The 18,145-nt window shown below is 44.6% G+C and overlaps 1 protein-coding gene across 1 annotated transcript in view; it reads left to right on the top strand.

The window, feature by feature from the left end:
- Nucleotides 1-18,145, top strand: part of LOC147705972 (protein-glutamine gamma-glutamyltransferase E-like) — a 226,355-nt gene that overhangs the window by 183,129 nt on the left and 25,081 nt on the right. The gene's annotated exons all lie outside the window — the stretch shown is intronic.

Genomic DNA, 18,145 nt, shown 5'->3' with positions numbered 1-18,145 from the left:
CAATGACCAAAGTAATTGAGTGGCTGATTATGAAGCGCTCATTGATTCACTGCAAATTATTTTCTGTCTGATTCAAATGAGTCTGCACATGCTGGCTTTCAAATGAAAAACATAGAATTGAGACTTTTGCAAAGCTCCTGCCTGAAAGTTGATAAAGAGACTAAGTTGACAATGTGCCCAGTAGTATTTTGAGACATTGGTTCCTTTAGGATTGGAGGGTTAGGGAGATAACAAGCTTTACATTATTAAGTTGACTAATAACTAGTTATTTGAATTCTGTCTGACCTTTAGTTCATAAAGTTAGGCTTCAGGTAGCTGACATATCGTCCCTTGTAGCTGATAAATCATCCCTTTAAACTGTGGTCCCTACTGAAAAAACGGGATGTATGTCACTACCACGCACACTGTTACAACGCGTACCATTACAACGCGGTTGTAACAACGCAAGTCGTTACAACGACTTGCGTTGGGGGGGGCGCAAATTTAAAAAATATAATTTACTATTCCAACACCAGTCCCCGTGGATAGTAGGGAAGGTGTTGGGATAGTAAATTAAATGATTTTTTATCCTTGAGCGCCACCCAGCGCAATTCGTTGTAACAACTTTCGTTGTTATAACCGCGTGGTAATGGTACTTCGTTGTAACGCGCGCGTTGTAAACGTTGTATACCGAGAAAACGTATTGTGATCATAATCCAAGTCACACCTTTTGGCATGCCTTGAGTGCAGACAGCAGAGTACTGAGCAGTTGCTGCAAAGTCATCCTGCGCCCTGGGCACCCCCAACTGTTTTGCAGACTGGCACTGGTGGTAACAGACTCTGACGGACTTGGGCTCTGCCTGGCCAGGGCCAGTGCTATGCTGAAAGAGACACTTAGAATACAGTGAAAACACCTACATACACCAGGGTACACTATGGGTTAGGGTATTCCAATGATTGGCATCACCTCCCTTATAAGGGCCTAGTACATAATAGGACAGGGGATTGTGACTACCTTTAAGTATTTGGTATATATATATATATATATAATGGGGCATGGCAGTTTAGAGGTCAGCAGCCCTTTCTGCACTGGCTTGTGTGGACTGCTGAAGCCTGAGATCAGCTTAAAAGCATCCCCATGTTGCAGGACTGCTTTTAAAATGCTAATTGTGCCCAACTCGACTGTGGTGTTAGTGGCACTTACAAAATTGACAGACTACAATGTTTGGGCATATTAGGTACCCCAAGGGTCTCCCCTATGTGTGCCAGGGGTGGGGGCATGTATTTATACGGATGACCCTTATAAAATGAGTTATATATTCCCTGGGTTTAGTGAAATTGTGCATTCCCTCCATACGTTGTTATAAATTGCTTCCCAAAATCGACTTTTGCGCTGGGAACACTGTGGAGTGAGGATCTGCCATATGGTTACATATTCAGAACCCCTAAAGTCTCCCCTAGCTATTGCAGGTGTGCGGGGTCCTTCAGATAGAGGCAGAATCATTTTAAGATATGTATTTTATAAGCCCTGGTGATGGAAAAATGAACCAAGTCATATTTCCTTTTGCAAATCCCCTGCCCCATAGGTTAACATGGCATGAAGTTATTAACTAATAAATTCAGCTAGGAGAATCATAAAAATGCAATTTCAAGACTTTCTAGAGTAGTATTGATAAATCCAGCGATATGGTGTTGTTGAATTTCTCCTAAAGTGTACAGAAAAGACTTCCAGTGGTCTGTCCTGATTGGTCAGAGTTAAGTGGAATAGCCAGGCTCCTTTGATGAGGTGATAAATAGCCCCCGGCGTTAGACAGGCCTTCTGGGCAGGCAGGGTACTGCTACATGGGAATGCCAGAGCAGGGAGAGGGATTTTAAACCATATTCTTCAATGAAAGGAGGAGAAAGGCAGAAGAAGTCAGTTTCAATTTATACCTCGCCTCTTTGAACCCAGCTAGGTGGTGGGATTAAGGAAGAAATGAGCAGAGGCAAGGGGGGAGAGACTATGGAGATTAACCATCTGTTTAACCAGCTCTTCTCTCCCTGTTGGAAAATCAGCCATTATGAACTTTGGCGAAATGGTGCTCTCTAGGAGAAAATGGTGCCACACTTTGGAAGATGTGCTCATGCCCTGGGGTAATGCCCTGCACCTCATTGGACAGGAGTGCCCTCCTGCTTGACCAAGAGAACTTGAAATAAGTATCTGAGAGGCATACAGCCTCTCAGATCTGCTGCTTGAAACTTAAGAGAGAAGTGATCAGCTGAGGATTTTAATTGGCACCAACCAGGCCCTGCACTCTGAAGATTGTGCTTGCTGCACAACCTGAACGACAGCCCTATGGACCTAAATTGCTTCAAAAGAACCAAAGACTGGACTCCCTGCAAGAGACAGGTTAACAGAGCTCACCTGGATCATCACCACCGAGAATCGTCAGCCTGGAGTAACACCAGTGGATTTGTAAGGGTTTTGTCCAAGAGGATTGTGGGAACTGAAGTCCCAAACTTGCAAGGACCATGCTGGAGCTGCCAGACCATTGGAGTAAGTGTTGGACACCTTGGGACCCTTTGGGGAACTTCAGGGAGAAGTGCCAGAGGTGTGGAACAGCTTTAGAAAAAAGCTCCATAAGTGGACCGACTTGACCTGGCCAGCAAAGCCGGCGACCCTCAAACGCGAGCCGGCCTGCCGTCCAGGTTCGTCCTGCTCCGGAGGTCCGACTTCCAGAGTTTGACCAGGAGTAAGCAGAAACTCAAGCCTGCAAACCCTCACTGAATCCAGCCTGGTGAAGAGCATCGAGGGACCTACAAGACAAGGCTTGGTAAAAATTTTTAAGTCTGAACATAGAAAAGGTGACCGGGTACAACCGCGAGAGCCAAACCACCCACCTTCAACCGCGAGTCAGCCTGGATCCCTAGTTCGTCCTGCTGTTTGACCGGGAGCTCATTGCAAGGCAAGCCGGCAAACCCTGACCAAATCCACACTGGCTGAGAGCTTTGAGGGACCCCGGGAAGAAAAGCTCCAGAAAAGTCAGAAGATAAAAACTTTGACCTAGACCTACCGCAAGGGGTAGGCGTGCAGGGCTCCATCACCGTCGGCCAGACACTTTGACCCGGTCTAGCATAATAAGATGTCCTAATAGTCGCTATAGATTTCTATGTGCTATATAGTCCTAAATCTTTAAACAATCAAATCTCCAGCTTCCTACATTGGATTCTTTTTGTTTCGGTGTCATTTTAAAGATACAAATATTTCCTATGTTTATAGATGCGTGTTGGATTTGTGTTGTGAGTGTATCTTAATTATTTATTGGATTGGTGTTTTTAAATGCTTTACATACCTGTCTTTGAAGTTAAGCCTGCTTTCTCGCAGCCAAGCTACCAAGGGTTGAGCATGAGAATAATTTTCTAAGACCTGTACTGAGCCCTATATTGTGTTAATGGCCTTATTGCCAGCGGCAGAGACACATTTGCCACTTCTAATAACCCCCTTTCCAACAGCAGTGGTTTCATGTAGATGAGGGTGGTGTAGTAGAAAGACTTCTATCTTTAAAAATGTCTCCCTCATAGTTTCCCACCTGACACAAGGGAAAAAACGATCCCATATTAAAATGCCATATCTGAAGGCTGCCTGTATATAAATGGAAGAAACTGCGTTGATCACTAAGATCGTGAGATGATCAAACATATGTGAATAAGACAGGGAACGTGATTCTCCACATGATAACACATTCTGTTGAAGTTGGTGACAAAAAAAGTTCATTTTGTGTCCTGTTGCTCCCTCTCTGGTACAACAGAACATATACATTCTAGAAAACATTACAGAGCCCAGACAACAGACACCAAGGAGTTCATCAGTAGTGTGTTGTTTAGGATGTCAAAAAAGGCATATACATTCATGAAATCTTTAACGGGAAAGGGATCCTTATCAATAACATCAGAATATCACTTAAAGCAGACACAATTACAGTTTATAATCCATGTATGTACCTCTAATCAGATTGGTACTTATCTTCTAGGTTCTCACTCTCAATAAAAACTCATAACCTGGAATTACTATTTTAATTCCAATAGTTAAGTATAAATGGCTTCGCTCTCAACTGTAAATTCTTCTCTACACCCTGATATCTACACTTTGAAAATAAACAGTTTCACTATACGTAGTTCATCCTCCCATTCCCAGCAATTTCTGGGCTAATTTTGATTTATTCTGTTTTCAGCTTCCATATTTTGAGTTTCTTTGTGTTCATCCCACTCTCATTGTATCTTCTTCCTGAGAGTGCTCGTTCCTTCCACTGACCCTTTTTTTCTTTCTACATATGTACATTTTTTCTCTATCAAAGGTTTACTTTAACTGGATAACAATCCCTTAACTGTACTATTTTACATCTACTTCAATGAAATCATATAGTTTTGTACCCCAAGCAACCTTCACTCAAACTTAAATTTGTGTCTTATTGTGGGAGGAGTGAAAAGAGATGTTCTGTAGAGTGTGTCCCATATTGTGGCGGGGTGGGATTAGCAACTTGTGAAACAGGTCTACTTAGATAAGGTTTTATTTTTATAAAGACACGTTTGCGTCGAGTTGTTGCACTTCCTGAAGACGTTTGGGCAGTATCCGTCCTGGTTGGTGCCCCTTGATTCAATCCGGTAGGTTCCAGCGTTGCGTTCCTACTTCCGGGGTCCAATCTCCGTTATCCTTCCCATTTCCGTCAAAGGAGGAGGGAAGTTGAAGGCATAAAGTAAAGAAAACAAAATGGTATCAGGAGGATGCTCGGCTTATCAGCCACACTCACATGGGACCGGGGGTGAAGAAGGCACCATACACTCGTGTACATTGTCAAGCACTCTGGTGAACAATGTGATACGGCGGTACAGTGCTCAGTAGGGAGGTGAAAGTGACGTGAGGTAATTTAAAAACAGGAGGGGTACGAATCAGGCTTAGGCGGTCGGGTGACCTCTCCTCCCAACTCACCCTGAGAACCTGTCTCGTACCTGTGACAGCCACGCTCCTCCTGGAGCGTTGCTCGACGGCGCGTGGGGATGGTGGCCTCCGGGCTTCTGCTCGGCTGCGGCTGGGCTTCTCTCTTGCTTCCCTCAGTCTTCTTTGGGCTTCTCTGCATATACAACAAACGCTCCGGCTCCTAACTCGACTTTCTCCTCTCCGGTGGTGGCACACGCACTGTTCCGGGATTCCTCCGCTCTTGTTGGTATTGGAGCTTCTCTGGCGTCAGATGGGGAGGGATTTTCATCCCAGTGGAATCCCCAGTTAAAGGATCCGATATCGTTTAAAGCCTCTGCTGGAGATAGTAAAGGTACGGATGGTCGCCAGTCACCCTGCTGAGAGGAAACAAGAGGGAAAGATGGAGGGACGGCAGACCACCATTCGACAACGGACTCGGGTAGCGGGTCCGCTCCGTCACACATATATTTTTTCTTTCTCATTTTTTCTTTCTCTCTGTCTCTTTTTCCCTTTACCGCTTCCTCTTTAGCTGTAGGTTCATGCAGCATTTCCATTTCTCAACAGTACATCATAGCTTGTCATGATGATGGGATGCTGGGTAACTCTTTTTTTCAGTGGTATTTCTTTTTATTTGTCTTTGCTTGGATTTATTTTATCACTTTCACTTGTTTTGTGAAAGGAAAATCAGTCTCTCTTTTTAAATAATGCACATTTGGTGTGTCTGCATGATCTTGGTTGAAGGCAACTTTCTCAAAAGGAAATTAATTAAGGCAGGCCTTGGTCACAACTATTTTAAAAGGACAAAGAGGCAATAATGGACAGGTTTTATGGAAAGCATCTTTCCTTTCCCTGCAAGGTCGTTGGCTCTGCATTGCGAGTCTCCCTTTCAATTCCTGGTTCCTCTGTCACTTGCTACTGGACACGCAAGTGGGAGAGGAAAAGAACTGCATTGTTTCTCCTTCTAGTCCTTCTTTTAGAGCTGCTCCTGACAGATTATTTGAGAAGTAAAGGAAAAATTAATAATATTAAAGATCCTTTAGGGGGAGGATGCAGGATCCTATCAGGGAGTGTGTCTGACCCACAGACCCCTATCCAGCAGTAAATGGAGTCGCCACATCTGTGAATAGTGGTGCACCATTGACACTGATGACGTACATGCCCTGCCTAGCAGCTCTAGTGACTATAGTTATTCTGTTTGCATAATCCCTCCACAGTGGATGCAGACACTGTAGTGACCTACATCTTTATCTAAAAGATCAAAGACAAGCAATATTGGAAGGGGGAAGAAAGGTGGTACTTATCAATATTTATTTTATGGTTGAGGTGATACAAGGATTAGCTCAGGAGGAAGGTGTTGACAGTGCCAGCTACAGAGGTTGCACAAGACAATTCCACTTCACTGTTGGATAGAATAGGGAATCACTATTGTTGAATTCCAAGGCGCCATCTTTCAAATGGAAGGTATCGGAGAGCATATGTTCTTAGGAGGGATCACAGGTTGAGAGTGGAGGCATTTGGGAGGAGGCCATGGGAGGAATGAGTTGTAGAAGAGGTTGAAAAGAGGAAATAAAAGATAATTTGGGGAGAGCCTTATTCTGAATTGGATCTCTAAGAAGACTAAGCTCAAAGTAAATAGTGTAAATAGTACCAGGTGAAGGCAAATGGTGTTGTATTGGTTGAATGATTTTGATCATTTTACTCCAGAAATTACTTGTATAAACGCGCATTTGCAATGCAATAGGTCTCACATTAGGAAAGTTTGAGCTATTTGTATTGTAAATGACAGATTTTTTATTTATGTGTTGGTTTTGAAAATAGCGAAATTAATAGCTTTTTCATTTACAATGCCAATAGTTTTAACTTTCGCAAATGTGACACCTATACCGTTTGTAATGCAATATGTTTTGTATTTACGTGACTTAGATGTATTGATATTACAAATAACAATGGCTTTTATTTTTTTAAAATAATGAATACTTAAAAGTTATTGTAATTTATAATGGCAATAGCTTAAACTTTTGTAAATAACTTTTGTGAAGATTATGTTCAGTGTATTTGATTGTGACGAAAATACAAGAACAGAAGTGAAATATTAACATCTTTTTGGGACATTTGTAATAAAGCTTGAAACATTGAGAGAACATATTTGAACCAGTTGTTGTTGAATGGTTGTACAGATTGATGCTGTGGTGGCGCTGAGTGATGTGGCAGTGACGAGTGATGCTGTGGCGTTCAGTGATGCTGTGGTAGAACATAGTGATGTTGTGGTGCCCCTGAGTGATGCTGTGGTGGTGCTGAGTGAGGCTGTGGTGATGAGATAGATAGAGTGAGGGCGATAGATAGATAGAGGGAGGGCGATAGATAGAGGGAGGGCGATAGATAGAGTGAGGGCGATAGATAGAGTGAGGGCGATAGATAGATAGATAGAGTTAGGGCGATAGAGTGAGGGCGTTAGTTAGAAGCGTGCACTGACGTCTGGTGGTGTGTGTGTGAATGGTGAAATTGTGCACTGGCGGCTGGTGGTGTGTGTATGCCTGGTGAAAGCGTGCACTGATGGCTGATGGTGTGTGTGTGCCTGGTGAAAGTGTGTACTATATCTGTTGATGTGTGCCTGGTGGAAGCGTGCACTGATGGCTGGTGGTGTCTGTGTCCGGTGAAAGCATGCACTGATGGCTGGTGGTGTTTGTGTGTGGTGAAAGCGTGTACTGATGAGTAATGGTTCGCCCTAAGTTGGCGGGGTATGCTCAGACGTGAGTCCCTTGCTCACTTTGCCACTGGATTCAAGCAAGCCCGGCTGAAGATGGCTGTAATGCCCGAAACCGGTCCTGGGAAGCTTGATTCAGGTCCAGGGAAGACATGGCTTGGCAGTTCGGGCTGGACTGTTCCCGTGAGGCACAGGATCAGCCTGATTTGCATATGGCCATGTCTGAACTGGGGTGGCGGAGTGAGCTAAAGAACGGTGACGGATTAAACCCAGATCAGTTGACTGGGGGTGAGTGTTTGTATTGTCAACGCTCCGTCCATCATCCCCTTTAGTTTTTCCGATGAGTGATGTTGTCTGTGCGTGGTGAAAGTGTGCACTGACGGTTTGGTTTTCAGTGTAGTTGTGTGTGTGTTTGTTGTGTATGTGTTTGTATGTGTGGTTGTGTGTGTGGTTGTATGTGGTTGTGGGTGTGTGTGTGGTTGTGTTTGTGTGTTGTGTGTGTGGTTGTGTTTGTGTGGTGTTGTGAGTGTGGTGCTGTGTGTGTGGTTGCACTGTAAGGCATTCGCGAGCGTGGCAGTGCTAGAGTTCGCACCTTTCAGTGAGAGGCTTTGGGGTAGAGGTGTGCCAGAAAAAAACTCATAAATGCCAGATTGCAGCATAATGTGTACTAAAATAGATCAGCCTAACAACAGTGTGTAAAAGACAATACATAAAAAAATAGTTGTCTAACAATTAGGTGGGTCAGATAGTTGTGTGTCTGCCTGCTAGAAGCGTGCACTGATGGCTGGTGGTGTGTATGCCTGGTGGAAGCGTGCACTGACAAACGGTGGTGTGTGTGCCTGGTGGAAGCATGCAAATATAGCTGGTGTTGTGTATGCCTGGTGAAAGTGTGCACTGACAGCTGGAGGAGTGTGCCTGTTAAAACGTGCACTGGCAGCTGGTGGTGTGTGTCTGCCTGGTGAAAGCGTGCACTGACGGCTGGTGGTGTGTGTCTGATGGAAGCGTGCACAGACAGCTAGTAGTGTGTGTGCATGATGGAAGCATGCACTGACTGGTGATGATGCCACTTGGACCTTTTGAAGTATTTAGCCATGCAGCACATTATCCTGGGTGCTACACCATCTACTGTTATTTCAGGTGCATTGGTTAATGACCACAAACCCAAGGATGGGCTTCCGTGCTTTTTAATGAAAATATTAAAAAGTTGTATACGTGTGTCATGTGAAAAAAACAGTTGAAGTGAGAGACAGGTAACAGGTAAAGGGACGTCGCTACCAGTGGTGCAGCAGGTGGCGGCAGGTCAACTGCAACCAAATTGCACATGAAAAACGATATTAGATGTTCGTGACCGACCTCACGCTACATGCGGAGCACATGTGGCTTGATTGCCATATGACTGTAGGTAAAAACTCACATGGACAAGGAATTAGTGCATCAGAAGTTCAATGTGATAAATCAAAAAAGTTCCACAGTCAGAAGGGACAACATGCGTTACCTGTTTCTGTTGTATCTTTAGCCAAGAATAAAGAAAGAATATAGAAATTAGTCTTTGTGGACTTAATTGTGCATTGATAACATTGAAAGTTTGCTCTTCCTCGACCGTGATTCAGAAATAAAGTTTTGATGTTTTTTACTTTAAAACTAGGGGATAGTTGGGCCGTTTTCCGTCCTTGCACATGTGCATTAAGCTGTCTGAAAACCCTCAGTGCTCCGTATGGGGCTGTCACATACCCAGCTTCAGGTAGGAAAGCACCTGGGGTGAATTATTCTTTAGGACTGGTGTCTGCTTCCGGAGCGCGCTCTGAAACGACCACCTGCCCCTGCTGGCTGGACGAAATGTCGAAGAAAAAGCTAATTTCCGATAAGCCTGCTACAAGTGGTGTCAGCTTGAAGGCAGAGCCATGCTCTGTGAGAGAATGTGTGGGCAAAGAGGGTGGGGGAGCTGCGGTGACTGTCTGTGGGCAGAAGGGAGTCAAGGCCTCTGCCCAAAATCCTGCCCTGAAGGGATATCCCGGGACTGAGAACGATAAAAGGCCTGTTCAGATGTTGGGGATCCCTGGAATGAGAGAATACAAGGCGAAAGGGGAAGGAGAAGCGTGCAACAAAAGAGGGAGTAAAGGTCTACTGAGAGAGCAAATATTGAGAGGCTGAGAAGGGGAGGACATGAAAATAAAGGAGAAACAAGGGATATATAGTTCGCGCGATCTGAATATGCAAAGGAGGTGGGGTGATGTGAAGGGAATGGACAGGTTAAAGAGAGAATATGAAGTGAGCAGAGGGAAGAGTAAACCAAGCATTTGCAATGCGATAGGTCTCGCATTACTAAAGTTTGAGCTATTGGCATTGCTAAATAATGCAACACCAATAGCACAAACTTTAATAATGCGAGACCTATTGCATTGCAAATGCTTGTTTAATCTAGACTGGAGCATACGTTTTATCACCAGACTTTGACCCCGAGTAAGAGAGAGAAAGACAGAATGGACTAGTAAGCGAGATCGGAGAACGGTGACAAGCATGACAGTGTGTGTGAGAGGAAGAAGGGTTGCGGCGTGGAAGGAGAAAGAGGTACGAGGTGAAATCAATACTAGGCAGCCTTAGTAGTCGGAGTCATTGGTATTTAGTGACCCCGGTATTCTGCAGCAGCGTTAGTGGGCTCCCAAGAAAAGCTTTATGGCATAACATATACTTTTTTCACAAATAAAGAAATGGTGAAGAGGATGGGTCAGTACTGTCATTAGCCTCTGGTTACTTTTTTATTTAGTAATCACTCTAGGTAGGCCGGTGCACAGACGAGAACATTACTGTATGTACGAAGATCCCAAGTACATACAGCAAATATTGTTAAATGTCCTAAGTGTATAGTTCCTTAAAGGTTATAGTAGCAGCCAAGTGGAGCTCTTGTGTGGGGCATGGTAAGTGCAAAAGGAATAGGTGCTTTGTAATGTGCTAGTGAAGGACCACGAGTGCTTTTCCTTTAAACTGTCCCCAAGTGTCCTGCTGGCTAGCAATTCACAGAGTGTATAATTCTCAGAAGTGCTTGATATCTTCTTTACTCTTCACTTAGGTTGAAAAAAAGTTTGTACAGGGTCACTCACATCTACCAGTTTTGGAAGAATGCATGCCTATTTATAATTATGATCTATTCATTGCAAATCAGTATATAGATGATTCCAAATTTAGATTGTGCTGGATTCAATATTATGCTGGCATTTATATCCTCTAATCAGAGGAACATAAGTGCAGTAGTGCAGAAGAGAAATGAGAAGGGAGTGGGGCTGCTGAAATTGACTGTGAGTCCTTTAGCGGTTCTTGCAATTAGTCACACCACTCACATATAGGCACACAAAGGAGGGACTGGAACTCCGGAAATAAGAAAGGATGGTGGTTCCTTTTGAGGAAAACCTCGCTGATTATTACCCAGAAAGAACAGTAGTTCTGAAGCTTGACAAGTATGTCCGGGGAGGGCTTTAATGGAAAATCCCATTCTAACATAACAAGCACGAAGATCATATGGTAGGTGTGGCCTACAAGGCACAGAAATAAATAAGCAAATAAATAAGTAAACAAATCTAAAGATAAATGGCAACCTCTAACTAAACACGCCACAGTGAGACTACAAAACACAAAGCGAAACAAATGGTAACCTGCTTTACTCTACTCATCTGAGTACCAACACTAGTTGCCGTCCAATGGAAAAAAGGCTTCAGGCATTATTCTGCAGGTGTATATAAATACAACCAGAGAGAAAGGGTATGACAGGCTACTCTCCTACTCCTTAATCACAATTCTTAACAACAAAAGAGAGCCTACTTTTGTGAGTTTATAAAGGACAAATTGTCTACGTGAAAAAACACACAGTGACTAAATAACATAGGTGGTCAAAAAAACTAAAAAAACTAAAGGGAAAGAAAACTATTCTCTAAAAGAACCCTCACTCACCCTAATGGTGACATGCTTCATCATGGGGTTCGTCACAGGAGGGACCGAATGTCCCCCTGTGTGCTACAACGCCTGCAATTGCAGCGGAGCAGGTATGTCAACTGTGAGGTGTGTGTGATCAGTGAATAAGTGGTGACTTAAAAGATCCCAACAACTTTATTAAAGGGCCAAATGTTCACATTAAAATTGTGAGATCACGGTAAGGTTGGAATTAGAACCCCAGTGACCTAGTGTGGGTGGTCAACATGTTTCTGCTGTCTAGTTGCTCATTTAGCTCAGCTTTCTTCAGGACCAATTTTAACAAACAAAAAAGTACGTCCTCCGGGGGTCCACACACGCTAAGGAGTGCCCACACCGTTAGGACAGTAGAGGAAAAAATACGAATTTTGTTACTCTCCTCATTTAACTCACGGTTTTACCCTCATTCGATATTCCTGCAATTTGCCTGGATACCATTATGTATGAAGCGTCGGCTTGCCTCATGGACGCTCAGTGTGGCATTCTCTTCACGTCAAGATCCGGACGCCAGTGGTATGAGAAACCAGGTTCCAGGCGGCGAGTCGTACTGTTGAAAAAAAACGGGAAGGTTCTAATTCCAACCTTATCGTGATCTCACAATTTTAATGTGAACATTTGGCCCTTTAATAAAGTTGTTGGGGTCCATTTGGGATCTTTTAAGTCACCACTTATTCACTGATCACACACACCTCACAGTTGACATACCTGCTCCGCTGCAATTGCAGGCGTTGTAGCACACAGGGGGACATTCAGTCCTTCCTGTGACGAACCCCATGATGAAGCATGTCACCATTAGGGTGAGTGAGGGTTCTTTTAGAGAATACTTTTCTTTCCCTTTAGTTTTTTTAGTTTTTTTGACCACCTATGTTATTTAGTCACTGTGTGTTTTTTCACGTAGACAATTTGTCCTTTATAAACTCACAAAAGTAGCCTCTCTTTTCTTGTTAAGAATTATTCTGCAGGTAAATAAGCAATCGAAATCCAACAAGCTGTCTTTGAGAAATCTTTGCATTCATAGTAGGTTAATATATCAAATAACAGTCAACTGAAAGTAATATCAGACATTTAAAACATAACCACCCTTGCTTAGGAGGTGGTGACAGTCCTGCATAGGAGAGTCGGGTAATGGGACGAGAGCTACACATTCTGCTTGTGCTGTCCTCTGCTAGGTCTTTAAGACGCTGGTTTCAATATAATGTACTTGTCATGGTCCTTGAACTTGGAGAAAAGATTCATCCAAAATTTTCTACGGGGAGCTTATTTTTGAAATAATGTTTTCTTTTTAGATTGTGAACCTGTGACCAAGTAGCTTGAAATTGATTTTATATTAACTAAAGATATTGCTGGGCCACATTTTCAGGTTTATCGTCTCTTTGTTTTGAGTAAACCTAAGAACTATTCTGCAGCAGACATTTTCTTAAGACTTGAGCAAAAAACACAGGCTAAACACACACATTCTTCAGTTTAGATGATGTGGGAGTTGTAAGCGCTGTATGAGAGCAATAAAGCCAATGTAGTTAGAGAACATTGTGCATGACTCCATTCTATGCAAGTTGAAATTTCACAGCTAAAGATGAACACTGGATGAGCCATCAAGCTACATTTCCAGTTTTCAGTAGCAAATAGGTCCAAAATGTCTTGGTAAATTACAAATGAAATCACGGTTCCTTCAAAATATTTCCTTTGATATGTTGCTACCCGCCAGTAGTGCATGCACATAATGTGCTCCAAAGTAGAAATAGCTTAACGAAAGTGTCCAGGAATTATGTAATTAGCAGGGGTAATCAAAACCTCAAACTGCCATACATACATATCCTGTAAATTTAGAAAGTTTTCAGTCATGACAGGACAAAACAGCGATTTTTATGCATTTTCCGAAGATGCCAGTAACAACCAGAAAATATACGTTTCAACAAAAATGGTGATGCGCATGACTACACATTTTTAATTAAAAGGGTGCATCCGCAATATTTGTTGACTGCAACAGAGTATGGCTACAGACAAATGTGGAAAACCGTTAGGTGCCACTTATTCCATCCAGTGAATTTATGTATGCTCTTTTATGTAAGTGCTGAGAAATGTTAATTGATTACACTAAGCGTCAGGTAGCTTGGGATGTTCAAAGTTTGAGAAAAGGAGGCTTCAAGGTCGGACAAGCCACACAATCAGTGAGTGACATGTGGGCTAGTCTGAAAGTCAGTGTGTGTGTGTGCCCTTTTCTTGTTGGTTGTGACCTTGTTTATGGTCTGCGAGCCACTTTTATTTTAGTGTCCGGACCTATTTTCTGTCCCAGTCCAACCCTGGCCGACTTGCAATTGATGGAGTGTTCAGTAAGAGACACTTGACATCTGGGAAGAGGATAACTTGATCTCCCATAAAACTATGGATTTAAAAAAAAAAATTGGGATTGTGACACATTTTGTATTGTGACATACAGCAGGGACGAGAACTGTGCATTTTCAGAGATATTCTACACTAAATGTTCTCCATGCCAAAAAAGCTGGACCGTGAGCCTGCTTTAACGTGTCACTACAAACAAATTAAAGTTAGGGACAAGAGTCGAGTAATAATAAAAAAGGGAGAAACTTCGAATGGGTTACTAAGCTAAACTTTCTTTCTATCTACCCCTCAACATCTCTCTGTCACCCCACAAAATAAAAAAAAATTAAATACAATTTTATTAAGTAGACAACGTATTTGCTAGTCGCAAGTGACAGTTTGTGACACAAGTGAATGCACCAGAAGCGCTGAGCGTTTTTATGAAGGCGCCCTAGGATGGGCAACTACACTCACAACAGCACCCAGATGCCAGGGTATGTCAACAGCCTTCCTCCCGCAGGTGATGCTGCGTGTCCTCCGGGTGGGCATTGCCCTCCCCCCTGCGGCAGCAGCGCACGCGTGGGGCGGCGGTTGCTGCCCTCCCCCTGCGTCAGCGGCACCCGCTGGGTACTCACAGTCCAGGCGCTTCTTCTTGGGGCCGATGATCTCGTGTGTGGTGGCCTTACACACCGTCTTGGTGACAGCCGAACCCGCCACGATGTGCTGCGCCGCCATGATGCGGTCCGTGATGCTCTGCCCGGACATCTTGTTTCCCCCTCCTGAGGTCCGCAGCCAGTGCGAATACGGTTGCGCGGTTGCAGAGGGGCGGGCACGCCCATCCCTGATCTCCTAGATGGCAGGGGAGTGGGGGGCGGCGGTGTGTGTGTGTGCGTGTGTGTGTGTGTGTGTTTGTGTGCATCTGTCTGTGTGTGTATGCGTGTGTGTGCGTGCCTTCGGCCGGCATGCGTAAGCGCATCCACAGACCCTGATTGGCTCGTGCACGGGTCTGTACCACTTGGGAGGGAAAACAACAACAATAGGTCTTGCTGGCGACATGCGCCACCAAGTGCGAGACCTAAAAAGGTAGGCTGTCATTCTTTTGACAGGAAACGATGCACTTTAGCGGTCTGACCTTCTATCAAAAGACTTCTCAAAAGTATTGGTAAGGCATTGCAAAAGAATTAGATGCTTCGCTCAGTTTTCTGTGTTTAGCAATGTGTTTACAACCTGCATGTTTGTGTTTAGTGTTTTATCAAAATGAATTGCCCATGGAGGGAGCGGAATGAGCTGACTATTTGTCCCACGACTCGGCATACCCTGCCATTTTAGGGCAAACAAGGGGGTGAGTGAAAACTTTCAGCACTACGTCCATCATCTCCTTGTGTTGCTTTATGCCACTTGATTCAATCTAGCCTATCTGATGAGGGATGAAACCCCGAAACTGGACCCAGAATGCTTTTTTCCGGTCCAGGGAAGATTCGGCTTGGCAGTTCGGGCTGGACTGTTATCATGAAGAACAGGGACAAGACTAATTTGCATATAGCTGGGTCTGAAATGGGGTGGCAAAGTGAGCTAAAGAACGTTGATGGATTCAATCCAGATCTGTGACTGGGGGTGAGTGTCCAATCTCCATGCGTTTGCTTACACTATTCGATGCAAGAGTATTAAATGTTTAGAAGGGGTGTTTAAATCTAATTCAGGATAAGTTTTGGACTAGGATGAAGTTTTTGGGGGTGAAACTTAGTCTGTAGAAAGAGTGCCAGTGGAGCTCTACGGTGAAGCATTTAAATATTTTTGTAAATAAAGTGTTAATTATATTTCAAATTGTATACGGTATTAGTGAGGCTAGTGGGGATGTGCATGAAAGCTGTGTCTGGTGTGGGTGTAGGACTGTGCATGTAAGAATGCTGTGATGGGCTGTTGTGGAGGCGGTTGCCCTGCGATGGCTGAATTGTATCCCCTTACTCTTGGGATCTCCGCAATGTCCAGTCAGGCCATTCCTTCCTGTGTGGTAAACAGTGTGAATGCCAGTGTGTGTCAATACATGTGGGAAGCAGCTTGTTTCCTACTCACTCTGTTGTCTACTCATGTCCCTTTCGTTGCTTGACTGCCATTTCCTCCCTGGTGATAGTCGGTTTGACCTTTCACCCTGCTCCAGCGCGCCCCAAGTCTCGCAGCTTGGCCACGCGCCAGTCTCCCGGCCGCTTGGGCATTGTGGGCGGTGTTTTGTGAGAGACAGACCATGTAACCATCTAGCTTCTCGTTCTGCGCAGAGCCTCTACGAAAGATCTCTCCTACCAGCAGGATTGTCGGCTGGATGAAGCGCACGCCCCTTGAGCAGAGCAGACCCGCCCTCTTCCTTGCTGTAGCAGTGCGTCTGCTGTGCCTACTGCTTACGATTTGATTGGCTGAGGCCGCGCGTAGCCATCTTGGTGGCGATGCTGTTGTGCGCGCGCGCTCGTTGTAGAGCTGGGAGCGGTGCTAGTACAAGAAGGTGCAGTAGCCTGGCGCAGAGATGGGGTAGGTGAAAAGGAGCAGTCTGGCTATGTGTGTCTGCGTTTTCGTGCTCTCAGCGTGCACGTCCCCTGAGCAAACGGCTCTGTTAGGTCAGAGTATTCACGAGCGTGCAGGGAGCTCCAACCCTCACCTTTCGTGTTGTGGGGGGGGATAAATAAAGGATGAAGGGCCCCCAACCTCCGGTCTGCTATCTCCTGGTTTGACCTTTATGGTACTGGTGCGCTCCGGATGAGAATCGTATGTACCCCAGATTGTCTTTGTTTGACTCAGGGTGTAATGGTTATTGTGCAGTTTGTGTACTTGTTTTTATGCACCGCCGGATAATGGGAGACCTTGACGCACCGGTGCCTCCAGCGATCAATAGCAAGGATTCGCTGCCACAACACGCGGAGCTACGATCCATCTAAATACGAGCCGACACTGGTGCCTGTCATCAAAGTTTGTGTATACGTGAGATGTGAGAGTCCTTCCCACCCTTTGTCCCTCATCTCCTAGATGGCAGGTGAGTGGGAGGGGGGGGCGGCGGCGTGTGTGTGTGTGTGTGTGTGTGTGTGTGTGTGTGTGCGCGCGCGCGTGCATGTGTGTGTGTGTGCTTTCGTGAGTGTGAATGTGGAGCAACAGATGTGCACGGCGCCGGGCTGGACGTGCGCGTCCACAGACCAGAATCGCCGCGCGTGCCCCGGTCTGTCTCCCTTGAGAGGCATCTCGACGACAAAAGGTCTCGAGAGCGAGACCTAAAAATGGGCCTAATCTTCAGGGTAACTAGATTGAACAGTCTTAATGTTTCTGGGCCCCTGTGCCTCTTGGAGTAATAGCAGTTTCTGTCAGGACGGTCAAGATTTTCACTATTAACTTCTCAGGAATGGCTCGATACTCAGTAAAGGCCGACCTCCAGGCACACAGAGTTCCCAAGTGACTCAGACGGGACCTTAGGGGTGCCGGGTGAGGAGAAGGGAACAGCGGGGAAAGAGGGCTGAAATGACAAAATGAAAATTGGCATCATTAGTTTACCGATGAATATGTATACCCATGTATTACCTCGCCTCCCTCTGTTATATACCTGATGTAAACGTGGGTAGTATCTCCAAACAAATATTAACTTATATGGCTAATGACCAGGTCCTCCATATGTGCTCTCTAAAGAAATATGAGGAGAGGAAGACATCAAACGAATTTGTTATTGTCTGCACTACTTCCATGTTGGTTTCCTCTTGTCAGTGCACCATATCACACAATTCGTCAGAAGCAACTTTTCTGGAAGGTGCATGTCGTAGTGAGTCTCTTTTATGTTAAATACAAAGTGAGGGTTCCCTTTAATATACCAATGAGTTACCATGAAAGTTTCATGGCACTTGTTACTGTAACACTACATGAAAAGAAAACAAGCTTCTGCAATGCAATAGGTCTCGCATTAACTTTTGAGCTATTGGATTGTAAATGTGAATGCGTTTTATTTATGTTTTGGTTTTTAAAACATAAATAAAAGGCATCGTAATTTGCAATGCCAATAAATTAAACTCTCACCAATGCAAGACAGGTTTCATTCCAAATGCTGCTTGAAGGCATTGTGGAGTTGCCCCCTTCTGTCTCCCATGGCCCCTGAAGAGCTCCCTGTTTGCTACGAGTTAAATAAACAGCCAGGTGGTCACAAGTGCGCACGAGAGACCCTCCTGCAGTAAGAGAAACTCATTAAAGAAAATATTGCTTACAGA

Source organism: Lissotriton vulgaris, chromosome 7, assembly GCF_964263255.1.
Source record: "Lissotriton vulgaris chromosome 7, aLisVul1.2, whole genome shotgun sequence".
NCBI classification, from domain to species: domain Eukaryota; kingdom Metazoa; phylum Chordata; class Amphibia; order Caudata; family Salamandridae; genus Lissotriton; species Lissotriton vulgaris.
Note: the sequence above shows the minus strand (reverse complement) of the source record. Positions and strands in the feature narration are given on the sequence as shown.